The sequence below is a fragment of the Camelus bactrianus genome, chromosome 3 (assembly GCF_048773025.1).
Source record: "Camelus bactrianus isolate YW-2024 breed Bactrian camel chromosome 3, ASM4877302v1, whole genome shotgun sequence".
Lineage (NCBI taxonomy): Eukaryota > Metazoa > Chordata > Mammalia > Artiodactyla > Camelidae > Camelus > Camelus bactrianus.
Window position 1 is genome coordinate 84,516,165 of NC_133541.1, and position 14,672 is coordinate 84,530,836.

At 37.8% G+C, this 14,672-nt stretch overlaps 1 long non-coding RNA gene across 8 annotated transcripts in view; it reads left to right on the forward strand.

The window, feature by feature from the left end:
- The window catches only part of LOC123613289 (uncharacterized), a 196,662-nt gene that overhangs the window by 142,518 nt on the left and 39,472 nt on the right, over nt 1-14,672 (forward strand). The window lies entirely within an intron of this gene.

Sequence of the window (14,672 nt, forward strand, 5' to 3'; positions counted from 1 at the left end):
ATCAAAACACACTGATTGACAATCATTCTTATATATGAATGGCCCTATCCAGTCTTTTGATTGGAACCACCTGGGCTGTCAATGCTAGCTTGAAATCTTTGGAGAATGCTCTAAATAAAGGTATTTGGTGTTGCTGAATGTTTTACTTTAGCTATCAGGGGAATGGGGGATAAATCTGGCACTTTTAGAATGCAAATGGAAGGATCTGACTTACCATGGAGAGCCACTTATCTTTGCATAAATCTAAGCTAAAGGAGCTGTAGGCAGGGTCAAAATATGGGCATTGTGTAGTATTTTAATTCCTTTTGGCAGGGTTTTGAAATGTTTTCAGGTTATTGTTCATCTCTATCTACCTTGCCAAATGATGCTGTGGCTACTGAATGCACATTGGGTATCTAAGTGGCCTTTTGTTAGAGCCACGAGAGATCAATGTATGCTTGTGTGTGTTTCTGTGTGGATGTGCATGTAATTGTTCATTGTTTCCAAAGCACAGCCTATCAGAAAAAAAGCCAATGAAAATTTTGTTGAATAAGATGATGTCAGAACATAAATTAGAATTCTGCCTGTTTTAACAACTTTGTCTTCCAAAGTGCCTTAAAGTTATACATGTATTACCCCATTTTATCATGACTATGTAATTATGGTACTGTCATTATCCTCATTTTACACATGATTAATCTTAAGTACAGAAAGGTTAAGTAAAATTTGCAAAGTGAATGGTCTAGCTGATCCTTAGCTTTTAGTTTGGCCAATTTCAGCACCAGTGTTTTATGTTCTATCTGAACTGGAGGGCTGGACAGGATACACTGTCACAGACCTCATCTCCAGAATGGGTACTGAAAGCACTTGAGACCAATAATAGCTCAGAAGGATTGGCATCGTGCCCATCCTGCGGTACAGTGAGAGACCAGATGATTGGATACCTCTCTGTTGCAGATTTTGTAGCTGCATTGATCTAGAGGTGTTTGCTATGAGCATCAGCTATTTCAGATTAGATATGCTAATAGACAGCATCATTTAAGCGTGTCAGAACCTAAGGAGGAAGTGCTTTTTGGGAAATGTCGAGAATTTTTTACATGGCTAAATACTCCTAATAGGAATATGAAAGTGCTAAACATTGTAGATTATGCAGGTTAACCCACATGGTGTCAGTGCCCCTGGGGTGGTTCAATTTCAGGCTGCAAGGCCCATTATTTTCTGAAAATAGGATAAGAAACAAGAGAGCTGACAGTTTTAATTAAGCACTGAAGCTGATCTGTGGTTCTGGTGCAGGAGAGACAAGTCACTTATGTCTCCCAGGACATTATTCAGTCATCAGTTCCACATTCAGGCCTTGTGTTTGGCTCATTTCATATTGCAACATGTATGCTTGTCCCTGTCTTGAATAATAAAAATTTGCCTGGCCTCTGTCCCTGAATCCTGGGAGGGAGACTAAATCTTTGGGATTTCCTGAGTCATAAGAGTATCTTTGTCATTCATGAGCCCCTTGGATCACTCCTGAATTCCTGCTAATAAGGAGACTCAGTGGTCCCCAAGGGAGCTTCAGGAAGGAGGCTGGTCATAAGGCAGTCAGTTAGGTAGAGGCCTGGGACTTGGAGCCAGCCTTACCTCTGGGGAGAGGAGGATGACTGAGATTGATTTCAATCACATGGCCAAGCGTATAATGAAATCTCAGTAAAAACTCTAGATAGGAGGCTCAGTGGAGCTTCCTGGCTGGTGAAACTCTGTGGCATGGAAATTCTGTGTTGTGGACACTCTCAGACCTTGCCCTATGTGTTTCTTAACTTGACTGATCCTGAATTGTATGCATCATAATAAAGCCCTAATTGTAAGTATAGTGCTTTCCTGAATGCTGTTAAGTTCTAACGAATTATCAAATGCAAGAAGAGTCATAGGAACTCTCAAATTTGCAACTTGTTAATGGTGTGGGTGACCTGGGAATCACTTGAACTTGTGGCTGGCATCTGAAGTAGAGGCAGTGTTCAGAGGACTGAGCCCTTAACTTGTGGGGTCTGCACAAACTCTAGACAGTAAGTGTCAGAAGTGATTTTCAGTATACTACTTGATGTTAGACCAGTTGGGGTTGAAACAAAAGACCCCAAAAGGAATGATGTATGACCAGACTACCCACTGACCCGTTCCTTGTTAACTGAGAGTTACAACACATTTAGGAGATACAGCTGTTTTCTAAATATTGGACTTCTGGTTTTTCTGATCTCAGTTACTTACTGTGGTAAGTTTCATCTATGAGACACAGCTCTTTTGGGTATAGATGGGATAGTTTCATCTGAATCAACTGATTGCATGAAAAACATTATAAGTTTAATCAGCATCAGGGTAAGTGCCCATGTGAAATTGCTGAGGTACTAAATGTAACTTAGGAAAGGGGTGCCAGTGACAGAGTATTGGCTCCTGGCATTTGATGATGATGAAACTATATGACTAATTCTCTTTACTCTCCAGGTGATCAAGAATGCCTAAAGAGATAACATATAGGCCATTCTGTCTGTACATACCTGTAGATTGTCCTATGGAGGCCTCACGGTTTTATGTCCAAACAGTTGAATCACAGCAAACCTGAAGCAGACCTCTGCTCAGAAGAAAATGTTCCATGTTTAATATCTCAGTGTTGAAGATAGCTTTTTAATGTGTTATTGGTTGCCAGAGACCCAGACAGTGGCTCATTGTCTATGCTCTCCCTCTGTATTCTCTTTAAGGCAATTTTCTTTCCCTCTTTATGATTTACCTTATAAAGGTTTTTTTTTTTTAATTATGAATATGCCACTCAAAAATTAAATTGTTTACTTAGTATTTTTTATTTACAGTTATATTTTATATTTAGGTTAGAGTATGAAGATCACTTTGGGTTTTTGGTAGAAAGTTTAGAGTTATATTTAGTTTCTGTGTATTTTTAATTCAGAGGATTCATGAAGGTGAAACATTTTGGAAGAGTTGAGGGAAGGAGAAACTAGAGAGGTCACTGAGGAAGATATAAAAAGCTGGCAAAATAAAAACTGGTATTTTCAGTGTTTTGCCAATTATCCTTCATGAACTAAACTGGGAATGTGATTTCAAACAAGCACCCTCCCATCCTTTTCTTCCTCAAAAAACTGTAGCTGAGTGAGGAAACGCAGAGCATTTTATCATCTTAAGTGGCTTTAAGGCTATATATTAGCTTGTCACTTCAGCTGTGTACAAAGATAACTGTGACATAAAATTGTCCCTCCAGGATGTCACACTTCTACCACTATGAATCTTCCTCTCAGATGTTACTTGATGGCAATCAGAACTTCTGAGTCATATGGCATTTGCTTGTCTTACATTTTTTAAAGGCAAACACATTTTTCGTTACATTCATAAGATAAGTCTTGAAGTTACTTGTTATGTAAATTGTCATTAATGATTTATATCTTACAGGTACACTTTGGAAACAAAATCTTATTGAATATTTAGATTCGCTGTGTGTTCTTTGGCACTAGTCAGTGGTAAAGTGGATTTTAAATTCTTGTGTACTGTTTTACTGCGTTTTGAGGATTATGGAATGATCTGGGTAGGGCTAGGATTGAGCAAAGGGAATTAAAATGTATTGACTTAACTTATGTGCTAGATGGTTGATAGTAACTATCTCAATTTTATCTTAATAGCTTAATGGTAGGTAGTCTTAAACTCATGTTATATAGGAAGGACCTGACTTAGATTAAAACTTGCCCAGTGTCACAGAATTGCAAAACAGTTTTCTATCTCATAAATAAATAATTTTTAGCTTATCACATGCTGAAACCTGCTGTTCCTCATCTTCCTCAGCTTTCTTTTCCTCTTTTTTTCTTTTCTTTTATTATGTAGAAACCATTCAAAATCAGTTAATGAGCTCTGCTAATTCCAGGAATCAGTGAAGAGAAGAAAAATATACTTGAGACTTCTTTAAGTTCTAATTGAAATGATTTACTGGCATGTTTGATGGCTAGTTTGTGTAATGCTACTTTGTGTATGCTTCACTAAGCTATTGTTTTTGTTTTTATTACCATATAGCAACTATGTTGAAATCTAATTAGCAATTCTAGTAACTAATTATCTAATCAGTAGTAATTATTAGTTGGCTGAGTTTTCATGCTGCATATGATTCAGTGTTCTTTGAAGTGCTCCAGCATACAAACTCCATGTGATTTTGTTTACATTAATACAATTATAGTGTATGGAGAAAAGTATGTACTTTGACTTCAACCATCATGAGTCAGATTGTTAGTGGTGCCACTGTGGGTTAGTTACCTAACTTTAATGAGCCTCAGTTTCTCCATCTTAAAACTGGGAATAACAATACAACTGATCCTTGAACACTGTGGAGTCAGGGGTGCCCACCCTCTTGTGCAGTTGAAAATCCATGTATAACTTATATCCACCCTCTGTGTATGCCGTTCCTCTGGGTATGTGGTTCCTCTGAAACTGTAGCTCCACAGCTATAGGTTCAAGATGATGCAGGAAAATGGATGTGGGTGTGAGGAGGGCCGTGTCCCAGTCTCGACTGAGCCCCTGGAACGTGCCCCGCCAAGTGTTCGTCCTTGGTTTCGCGCAGGAAAAAATTCAAGTGTGAGCCACCTTGAGTAAAGGTAGGTTTATTTAGAGAGGTACATACTGCATAGAGTGTAAGGCAAGAGAAAGGCAAGGAAAGAGGTGTGGGAACTGGGTGCTCAGGTTAAAGTAAAAGTAGGTACACGCTCCATAGAGTGCGGGCCATCTCCAAAGGGGAGGGAGTGAAAAGGGCCACTAGGTGTGATGATGTCAGTTTTTATGGTCTCAGTAGCTTCACACGCCTCCAAGTGGGACCATTCCAGTTGTCCTGGGGAAAGGGCTGAGACTCCCAGGAACTGGGCCTCCGCCCATTCTTTGGCCATTTTGCGGTTGGCCTTGGGACTGTCATGGCGCCTGCAGGCGTGTTATTTATCAGGCTGTTACCATGAGCGTATAATGAAGCTCAAGGTCTACTAGAAGTCAAACCTCTTAATCCTCAGGGCCAACTGGGAGTGAATCTTTCACCATTTTGGTGAATCTTCCACCATTTTGGTGTTAAATTGCGGTCATTCCTTGAATGGCTGTGCCCTGCCCCTTCCATGCTGTCTCAAACCTATTTTGGATTGTGTAGTAGGCTGGTATTTACTATTGAAAAAAATCTGCATGTAAGCGGACCTACACAGTTCAAACTCATGTTGTTCAAGAGCCGACTATAATAACTGTTAAAGAATAATTTTTCTGAAAAGGTAAAATCATGAGTCTTGTACAAATATGTCAACTGAAAAAAATGTACAACACGTGAGTTAAGTTTTATCTGGGGCAAAATGAGAACGATAGCCCAGGAAACAGCATCTCAGATAGCTCCGAGGAACTGCTCCGAAGGGGTATGTGTGGGGAAGATCAATATCATAAACGGTTTCAGTGAAGAGGGGATGTGAAGTCATGCACATATTTTGGCAGTGGCTTGCTGCTCGTCATGAGGGGCAGATGTCACCATTAATGATTTTAGTGTTTTTCCAAATATGAGGAGATGCAAGACTTTGGGCTCATGAATCTTCTCCTGAAAATGTCTAACTATCTGAAGGCCTGTTTTGCCAGTTTTCCCAGAGCACAGAGTGCCTCATTCCTGATCCCCACCCTGAACTCCTTTCAGAGAGAGTTGAAGGTCAGTGACTGCAGTGGCTCATGATTTTGTTGCTGAGTCCAAACTCATTCTGCTCGCTCTACGACAGGCCAATAAATTGGGAGACGAGGTGTTGGGGCAAGGAATAGCGACTTTATTCAGAAAGCCCGCAGACCGAGAGCATGGCAGGCTAATGTCTTGGAGAAACATCCTGCTCCAGTCAGAATACAGGCTCCTTTTATACAAAAAATAAGGGAGGGGGAGGAAAAATAGGGGAGAGGGTGTGGTTGATTGTTGTAATCTCCTTGCTGCAGGCATTCTTTGTTCTTGTAGCCATCCCCGGGGGCTAGGTCCTGTGTCCCTGCAAACCTCCAACAAAACAAAGGTTATTCTCTACTATAATTTAATCCTTGTAGAGGTAGATGGCAAATGTCAATTTTTACTTGACAGATATAAAATGTCAAAGATTTTATTTACTCATTCATTATTGAGGAAACCTAAAAGATGCTACAATAGGTTCAAAATACCACACAGATATACATAGCCAGGAATGTTTCAATGAATTTACAAATAGGTGCAATGTTAGCTTTTTCCACAAGTGAGGGGGGAAGTCAGTTGTTCCCTTACTGGAAGAATTCATTTACATGTCTCTGGTCAAAAATCATTTTCACTTCAGTCAGTTATTTACAACTTACGGAGTTGTAAAAAGCTTAAAGTCAAGGAAAGGCATAGAGCCAATGGAATTAGAGAACTAGGAATACTGTGCCCTAGAAAAATGTTTGGTTTCACTAATTATTTTCAGTACATTTCAAAGTCTTCTACAAATTTTTCCTATATATCTGCCTTGAGAGGTTTTTGAGAAGTGGATCTCAGACTCTGCTTCTATTAATTGTCTTTGAGGTTTGTTATTTACCTGTAAATTAGACTGGATCCTGAATTTTTATAGTTTCTTCTAATACCTGCCTATGACTCTCCAAACTAGTGTTTCCAATTTTCTAACATCCTTTTGATTTGGAATCACCGAGAACTAAATCTGCTCTTTTCACGGAAGCCCTGCAAAGTGAAGCTAGATGACTTTATATAAACTTCAGAGAAATTGCCACAACAGCTCATGTTTAAACAATCTTCATGCCTGTTGCTGTATGGGCCACTCAAAAGTTTACCTGAACATCTGATGACATCATCAGAGACATTTCAAACTACAAAACAAGCTTTGACTCTGATATCTAGAAATGTTTTTGTTTAGCTGCCCCCTGGGCTCAGAAACTGGCTTATTGTCTGTTCCAATCATTAACCTTTGGGGTTGTTTGTTTGTTTGTTTGTTTATTTCCGTAGGCATGCCTCTTATTAAATACCTGATTGCATTTGTAATGTGGGACTGAGTTTGGGAGTCTCCTGAAGTGAGTTTAACTGAACTGACCTATTCTCAGAACTAAGAAACTGATTGAATAAAATAATAGAGCAGTCTACCAGCTCAGATCTTAATATGTGGAACCTCCAGGGAAATTTCACAGGAAGGTCTTAGGGCAGACTTCCCCAAAATATGACAAAGTGACATATTAACTATTTTAAGTTAAAGTTACTTGAGGAACTTTAACTTAAAGTTAGTCAGTGCAGTAAGAGCACTTGGACCCTCTTCTCTGCCTCCCTGAAATCACAAAATAAATCTCCCTTGTGAAAGGTGCTCTCCCTGTACCAGGGGGCAGAAAGATACCCTAATAACCATGGATAGGGAATCCGAGGCTAAGAGGCCTGTATAACAGACCTTGTTACTCCTTTACTAGTTTTGTACTCCAAGCTCAAAATCTTGTGTAGGTTCTTTACTAATTAAGCACCCAAGCCTAAATTTTTTTGTCCTTGTCAGTACCTCATAAATGTATTGTTTCTTTGTCTAAAAAGTATGAAAGCTGGCTGCTTTGGTCATTTCTTTAGGTCCTATATCTATAAGACCCCCACACATACAAAATTAACTTTGATTTTCTTTTGTTAATCTGCCTTGTGTCATATTATTAAACTAGCCAAAAGAATCCAGAAGGAGAAGGGGAAAATCCCTTCGACACACACTCCAACAGTGATAAGACAGCCAGGGTGGAGAATAAAGAAACTGATCAAGTAACAAGGGCAGTTGGATACCACCGGTCAACAGTGAGGAGTTTTATCAGGTATTAAAGGAAGGGAATTTTTGTTAAACTAACTGCACTGGATTCTTGATAAACTGGACTAAGCAGGCCAAGGATAGGGCCCAAGGGCAAGTCCTAGTCAAAAAGAGAACTTCAAAGAGCCCAACTGACATTTGGTTAAGGAGAGAGTCTTTGTCAAATATCAAGATTTAGGCTGATTCATTTAGACTGTTTGCTGATTGAATGTAAAATCTTTGGCTGAAAGTGAGTCTAATAATTATGAATCACTCTATAGAATAGAATATAGAACACAACCAAACATAAAGTGAGCCATTGCTCTGTTAAGAAGTCACCAAAAATGTAACAGACTTATTAGATTTTTGACACCTCTGTCTTCCACACAAATTGACAATTTAAATTTATCAGACTTAACAGCTTTTTTAAAATTATCAATAATTTTCTTCCTTTTGACTATGAATTAGAATAGTAAAAGAGAAATATGTGTCTCAAAATAAAGGCTGACACTCCACCATTCAGACCCCAGAAGATATCAGATGTGACACTGTTGTCTCAGTGGGTCTCTCTCCTAAAGCTAAAAACAGACTTGACATGGTTGAGGAACTGAGGAAGAAATGCACTGAGCAAAATAAAGGCTCTGGGCTGAGACTAACTATTTCTAAGGAATAAGGGGTTTATTTCAATGATTTAATTATGATTTGGGCTGGGTAGTTTCTGTTTAACCTTCATCTCCATGGAAGGTTATCTCTGACCTTCTCTGCCCTGTTGGAGCCCTGGGGGCTGACTCCTCTGCACTACACTTGCCTTGACTACCTTGACCCCCCTGCCCACTGGTTTCCTGTTGAGTTTGGTCAGCTGAAAATAGAGATGGTTCCCCCCTGCCCTTTCCAACACTGTCCTCCCCCTGCTTGCCTCTGCAGGCCTCATTGTGATAATGGCTTCTGACTGTTGCAAGTCCCTGGGTGCCTCAGTATTTCTTACAGTTCCTATCCCTGCCCACACCTCTGAAAATCATACCAATATTAAGTTCTTTTCATAATCCCAGCAGAGTGTGTTTACTCTTTATTTCCAGGACCCTAATGAATTCCAGAAAGAATAATGACAATCAATTATTGAAAAATAAGTATTTTTGACTGTTTTGCACCATATATATATACATATATCCAGATAGTACTATATAAATATATCTACATATATATCGAGATATATATATATAGTACAAGTGGAAAAACGTTCTCTTCTTCCCTTCTCGGTTCTTTGGCTGTTGTAATGATTTAATTGATACAAGACTGATTAATATGAGAAAAACAAATAAAAGTTTAGCAACATGTATACCTCCTGAATACATGGGAGAGACCCAGAAAAACTGAGTAACTCTTTGAAATGAAGGAAGATCTTATACCATCTTCAGTTAAAGAAAAAAGAAGATGTTGACATTGGGAGTCAGTTAATGGAGGTTACCAGGAAAAGCACAGAAAATAAGGGTAAAGTTGTTATGCAAATTTAAGTTGTTGCTTTCTGCATGATAGAATTTCTGGAGATTTGGAGTCATCCTTCTCTTCCTGGTATAGCAAGGAGATTTCCTTATAAATAAAAATTTCTTTTGTACATGCAAGTGTCCCTTAGGAAAGGGTAAATTCTTTTCAGTTTTCAGGGCTTTTCCTATGTCTGCAGTTTCTTAAAAAATAATCAGCATAAATAATCCTTATGCCAAAGAGACATATTTTGTGGTGGCAAATTCTGCCCCTCTACACTATTAACTCATTTAAACCTTAAGACTCTATGAGGTAAAAAATTTAGCAGACAAGGAGACTGAGGCACAGAGAACGTCAGTGACTTAGCCAAGGCACATCTGATTAAAAGAAGGCAAGTTGTTTATAATCATGCTGTATTGCATAATTAACTTAAGGTTCATACTATCTTTTAAAAATATAGTATCTTTTTCTTTGCCTGATGTATTTTTCTCTCCTAAATGGTCCTGTACTCCTATCATAAATTATTTTATATTTCCTGAGTGAGGGTCAAGTATGAACCGTCCCACCTGTCTTTGATTGCACAAATCATCTCATTTTGCCCTACTTATAATGCTTCAAGTTACAGAACTCATAACATCACATTTATTACTAGCTAAGAGAGCATTAATCATAGATGGTCATAAAGGCTAGAGAAATTAACAATACAGTTTGCTGGAAATAATGTTAAATCATGTGGAATCTTGAAAAAGTCAGATTACAAAAATGCTGCTCTTTTTTTATGAATACCAGTCAATCAAATTACAGTGGAGAAAGGAGATCAAACAAAATTAATGTTATTCTTTAAAACTAACCTCATCCTATTACATAGTGCAGATATGCACCAGGCCTTTTTCTAGGTAATTTATATGTTACTTCATTTAACCTTCTCAATGACCCTACAAGTGATACACACCATCCATTTCTCTTGTATAGAAAGTGAGATTCCCTAATATTTTCAAGGGTCACATAACTATTAGGTAGCAGAACTAGAATTTGGATAACCATCTGTCTGACTCCAAATACTACTGGTTCCCATTTAAGAAAAAAAGTCATAAAATAGTCTGATATGTAGGTTGGTTAGATTACATTTTAATTGTTTAGTACTAATGTTTTGGCTTAGATTTATTTGAACTCTTTATCCCTTAGGTATAGGCCAGTTTTAGTCAGCATCCTTTTGTGGCCTGTGAAGTTGAGGACTCTACCCCAGAGAGGGCTTATAAAAACCTGCAATATTGAGTATCAGTGGGAGGCGTGCAGTTTTATAGGCTTGGATTTATGAACTATTGGTAGGTCCTTTCAATGTTAATATGAGAGACCTCTGCTTAGGACTAAAAATGTAAAACACATTGGCTTTAAATACAGGCTACTATTTATTATGTAGAACTTTGTATGTTCTTTTATTTTGATGGTTTTGAAGTATGAGGCTTGCTGGTGGCAGTTTACAGCAGAGTGGCTATTGGGAGCAGTCAAATCAGCTGGAGAGAAGCCATGTGTCTCCATTTTTCTCAGTGACTTGTAGTTTATTTCATTAGATTTTCTGTCATATTGTTACTTCATAATTAAAAACATACCCTTGTACATACTGTAAAGATTCCCTGCTTCATATTTTGAAATAAATTTTCAAAAGCTAACTCAAATTTCCATGACCACTAATAAATAAAGACCAAAACAGTCTTATTTGCTAGAGCAGAGGACAATTCATAATCTTTATTTCAGAGCAGTATCTAAAAAGACTGATAGGTCCTAGATGAGGTTGAGTTTCTCTTCTTAATTTTCTGACTTCCTCCTTTTTATTTTCTTTACTTGGTTTCACCAGATCCTGCTGACTTCAAATGTAAGATGAATCCTAACAGTGCATTCTTGGCTCGCCGCTTTTCTTTTGCACCACTTCCTTAATGTTTTTTTCATGTTACCGAATATACACCACCACTGTATTCCTATGTCACCTATAACTGCCTGCTTCAAGTGGAGATCTCTCTCCAATTAGTCTATCTCAAATGCCACACTTCTCTCCCCACCTCTCCAGCCCTGGTTTTATTCTGAATGTTTTGTCACTGATCATCTTATTTTGCCTTCAGCACTCAGACCTGAGAACTTGGAGCGCAACTTAATCCTGTTCTCTCATTCTCTCTCCTGTATTGTTATTCACAGTCTTGTAAGTTCTTCGTTACATGGGTTTATCTTCCACCTTTCCTTCTTTGCTTTCTCCAATTTAGGTATCCATCATCTTCCAATTGAAACCACCTTATGTATGCTATAAGGAAGCCTTTTTTCTCCTTCTTGCTTTGAACATTATTTAGGAATGAAAACCATAATTTCCTGATCAGGATGATAAATAAATGACCCAGTGAACTGTCTACTACATCGTCTTCCTAGGTCATTCTCTCTAATCTTACATCCACTACTCCGCTCATTTGTGTTCTTAACAGCATTTAATGCATAATCCTCTCCAGTAATTGCCTCCTGTTTTGTGGCGGTGGGCTTTAAGCTCTCCTCCTGACCATAGTCAGCTCTTCAAGGGCAGGGCCATGTCTTACAAATTGCTGCTCTCCAGTGTCAAGCATGATGTGTGGCATTGACTAGGAAACTCAAACATTTTAGTTAAATCCAAAACTATGGAGTTGGATTGAATTTCCCTCTAAAAAATATCTCCCAGAGAAACTAGCTAGGCTTTTTGGGCTATTTCCTGGTATTCAGAGCATGGGAAACCGCCAAGGGTGAAAAAGTGAGTAAGAGCCCAGGTTGGGGAAAAATGCTGATACATAATTTGGTTTTGCTAATATTTAGAAATAGCATTTTAGAAATATTAACCTGGCAGTACTCTGTTAAATGTCCTAGAAGAAAAAAAGGACTTTAGGAAGGTAAGGAAGTATTGATGTGATTCAGGTGTGAAATTTTAGAGTCTCAAGTTTGGTAATGGAAGAGGAAATAGAGATACACTGACAGAGAGAAGATGAGTCAAGAAAAGAAAAAAAAATGTCAAAAACAGAAAAAATAAAAGTTGACTCTAAGCCTTGAAGCGGTAGGAATGAGATGGAAGAATCAGAGATGTCATTGGGATGGATCCTGAGCCTCTTCACTTTGCAGACAGAAGCAATTCCTAGTAAAATATAAAGAACGGACTTTTGAAACTTTTAAAGCTACCTAAGATCGGTTGCACATGGGTTGCAACTCTTTTAAAAATTAATTAATTAATTAATTATTCAGGTAAGACTGATAACATTGCATTGTTTCACAAGTACATTATAAATCTACTTCTGTATAGCCTACCACCAGCTCACCATTCATCACCATACAGTTGATCCCCTTCACCCATTTTGCCTTCCTCCTTGCCCCTTCCCCTCTGGTAACCACTACTCTGTTTTCTGTATGTAAGTGTTTGTTGTTTTTTAGGTTTGTTTATTTATTTTGTTTTTATTTGTTTACTTATTAGTTTTTTATATTCTACATATGTGTGAAATCATATGGTATTTGTCTTTCTCCATCTTACTTATTTTACTTAGCGTAATTCCCTCACGGCCATCCATGTTGTTCCAAATGACAAGATTTCATCTTTTTTATATATATCTCACATCTTCCTTATCCATTCATCTGTTGTTTCATTCATTTAGGTGGTTTATATATATATATATATGCTATTGCAAATAATGCTGAGATGAACACGGGGGTGCAGATAACTTTTTAGAATGTTTTTGTACTCTTTGTATAAATATCCAGAAGTGGAATTTATGGATTGTATGGTAGTTATATTCCCAATTTTTTGAGAAATCTCCATACTGTCTTCCATAGTGGCTACACCAATTTACATTCCCACCAATAGTACATGAGGTGAGGGTTCCCTCTTCCCAACATCCTCACCAACATTTGTTATTTCTTGCTTTTTTGATAATAGCCTTTCTGGCAAGTGTGAGATATCTCACTGTGGTTTTGATGTGCATTTCCCTAATAATTAGAGACGTTGAACATCTTTTCATGTGCCTGTTGGCCATTTGTGTGTCTTCTTTGGAAACATGTCTCTTCAGCTCCTCTTCCCATGTTTTAATTGGATTGTTTGGTTTTTGGGCTGTTGAGCTATACGAGTTTTTATATATTTTGTGTATTAACCCTTATCAGATACATCATCAGCAGATCTCCCTCCCATTTGGTAGGCTGTCTTTCTGTTTTATTGATGGTTTGTCAATTTTGTCTATCTCTTCAATGAACCAGTTCTTAGCGTCACTGATCTTTTCTATTGTCTTTTTGGTCTTTATTTCACTTATTTCTGCTCTGATCTTTTTTCCTTCCTTCTACTAACTTTGCTTTATTAGCTGTATTTGTTCTTCTTTTTCTAGTTCCTTTTGGTGTGAAGTTAAATTGTTTATTTGCGATTTTTCTTGTTTCTTGAGGTAAGCTTGTATATGCTGTATATTTCCCTCTTGGTACTGCTTTTGCTGTATCCCATAGATTTTGGTATATTCTATTTTTATTTTAATTTGTTTTTAGGTAATTTTTGATTTCTCCTTTGATTTCTCCATTGTCCCAAGAGTTGTTCAGTAGCATGTTGTTCAGTCTCCACGTATTTTTGATTTTTCCAGTTATCCTCTTGCTGCTGATTTCTAGTTTCTTTCCATTGTGTTTGGAGAAGATGATTTCAGTCTTCTTAAATTTACTGAGACATCTTGTGTCCCAACATATGGTTTATCCTTGAGAAAATTCCATGTGCACTTGAGAAGAATGCTGCATTTGGGTGGAATGTTCTGTACAAATATATCAAATCCATCTGGTCTAATGTTTCACTTAAGGCTGCCGTTTTCTTGTTGACTTTCTGTCTGAATGGTCTAAGTAGAGTGTTTAAGTCCCCTACTATTACTGTGTTGCTATCACAACATAATTAGGTCTGTAATAATTGCTTTATATATTTTGGTGTTCCTATGTTAGGTTCATATATTAATCACTGTTAAATCTTCTTGATGAATTGTCCCATTTATTATTATATTCTGTCCTCTTTTGTCTCTTGTATCTTTTTTTGGCTTGAAGACTATTTTGCCTGATATGGGTATGGCTAGACCCACACTTTTTTGGCTGCTATTTGTTTGGAGAATCCTCTTCTATCCTTTTCCTTTGAGCCAGTATTTGCATTTAGAGCTGAAGTATGTCTTCTGGAGTTAGCACATGGTTAGGTCTTGTTTCTTTAATCCATCTAGCCACTCTGTGCCTTTTGATGGGTGAGTTCAATCCACTGACATTAGGATTATTATCAGTAAGTTAGAACCTGGTACTGCCATTTTATATTTTGTTTTTTGGTTGCTCTGTCTCCGTTGTTTCTTTTTCCTTATGTTTCTGTCTGCCATTTTGGTTTGTGTTTTTTTATGTTTCTCTCAGCTTCCTTTTTTTATGTTTCATGTCTCTGCT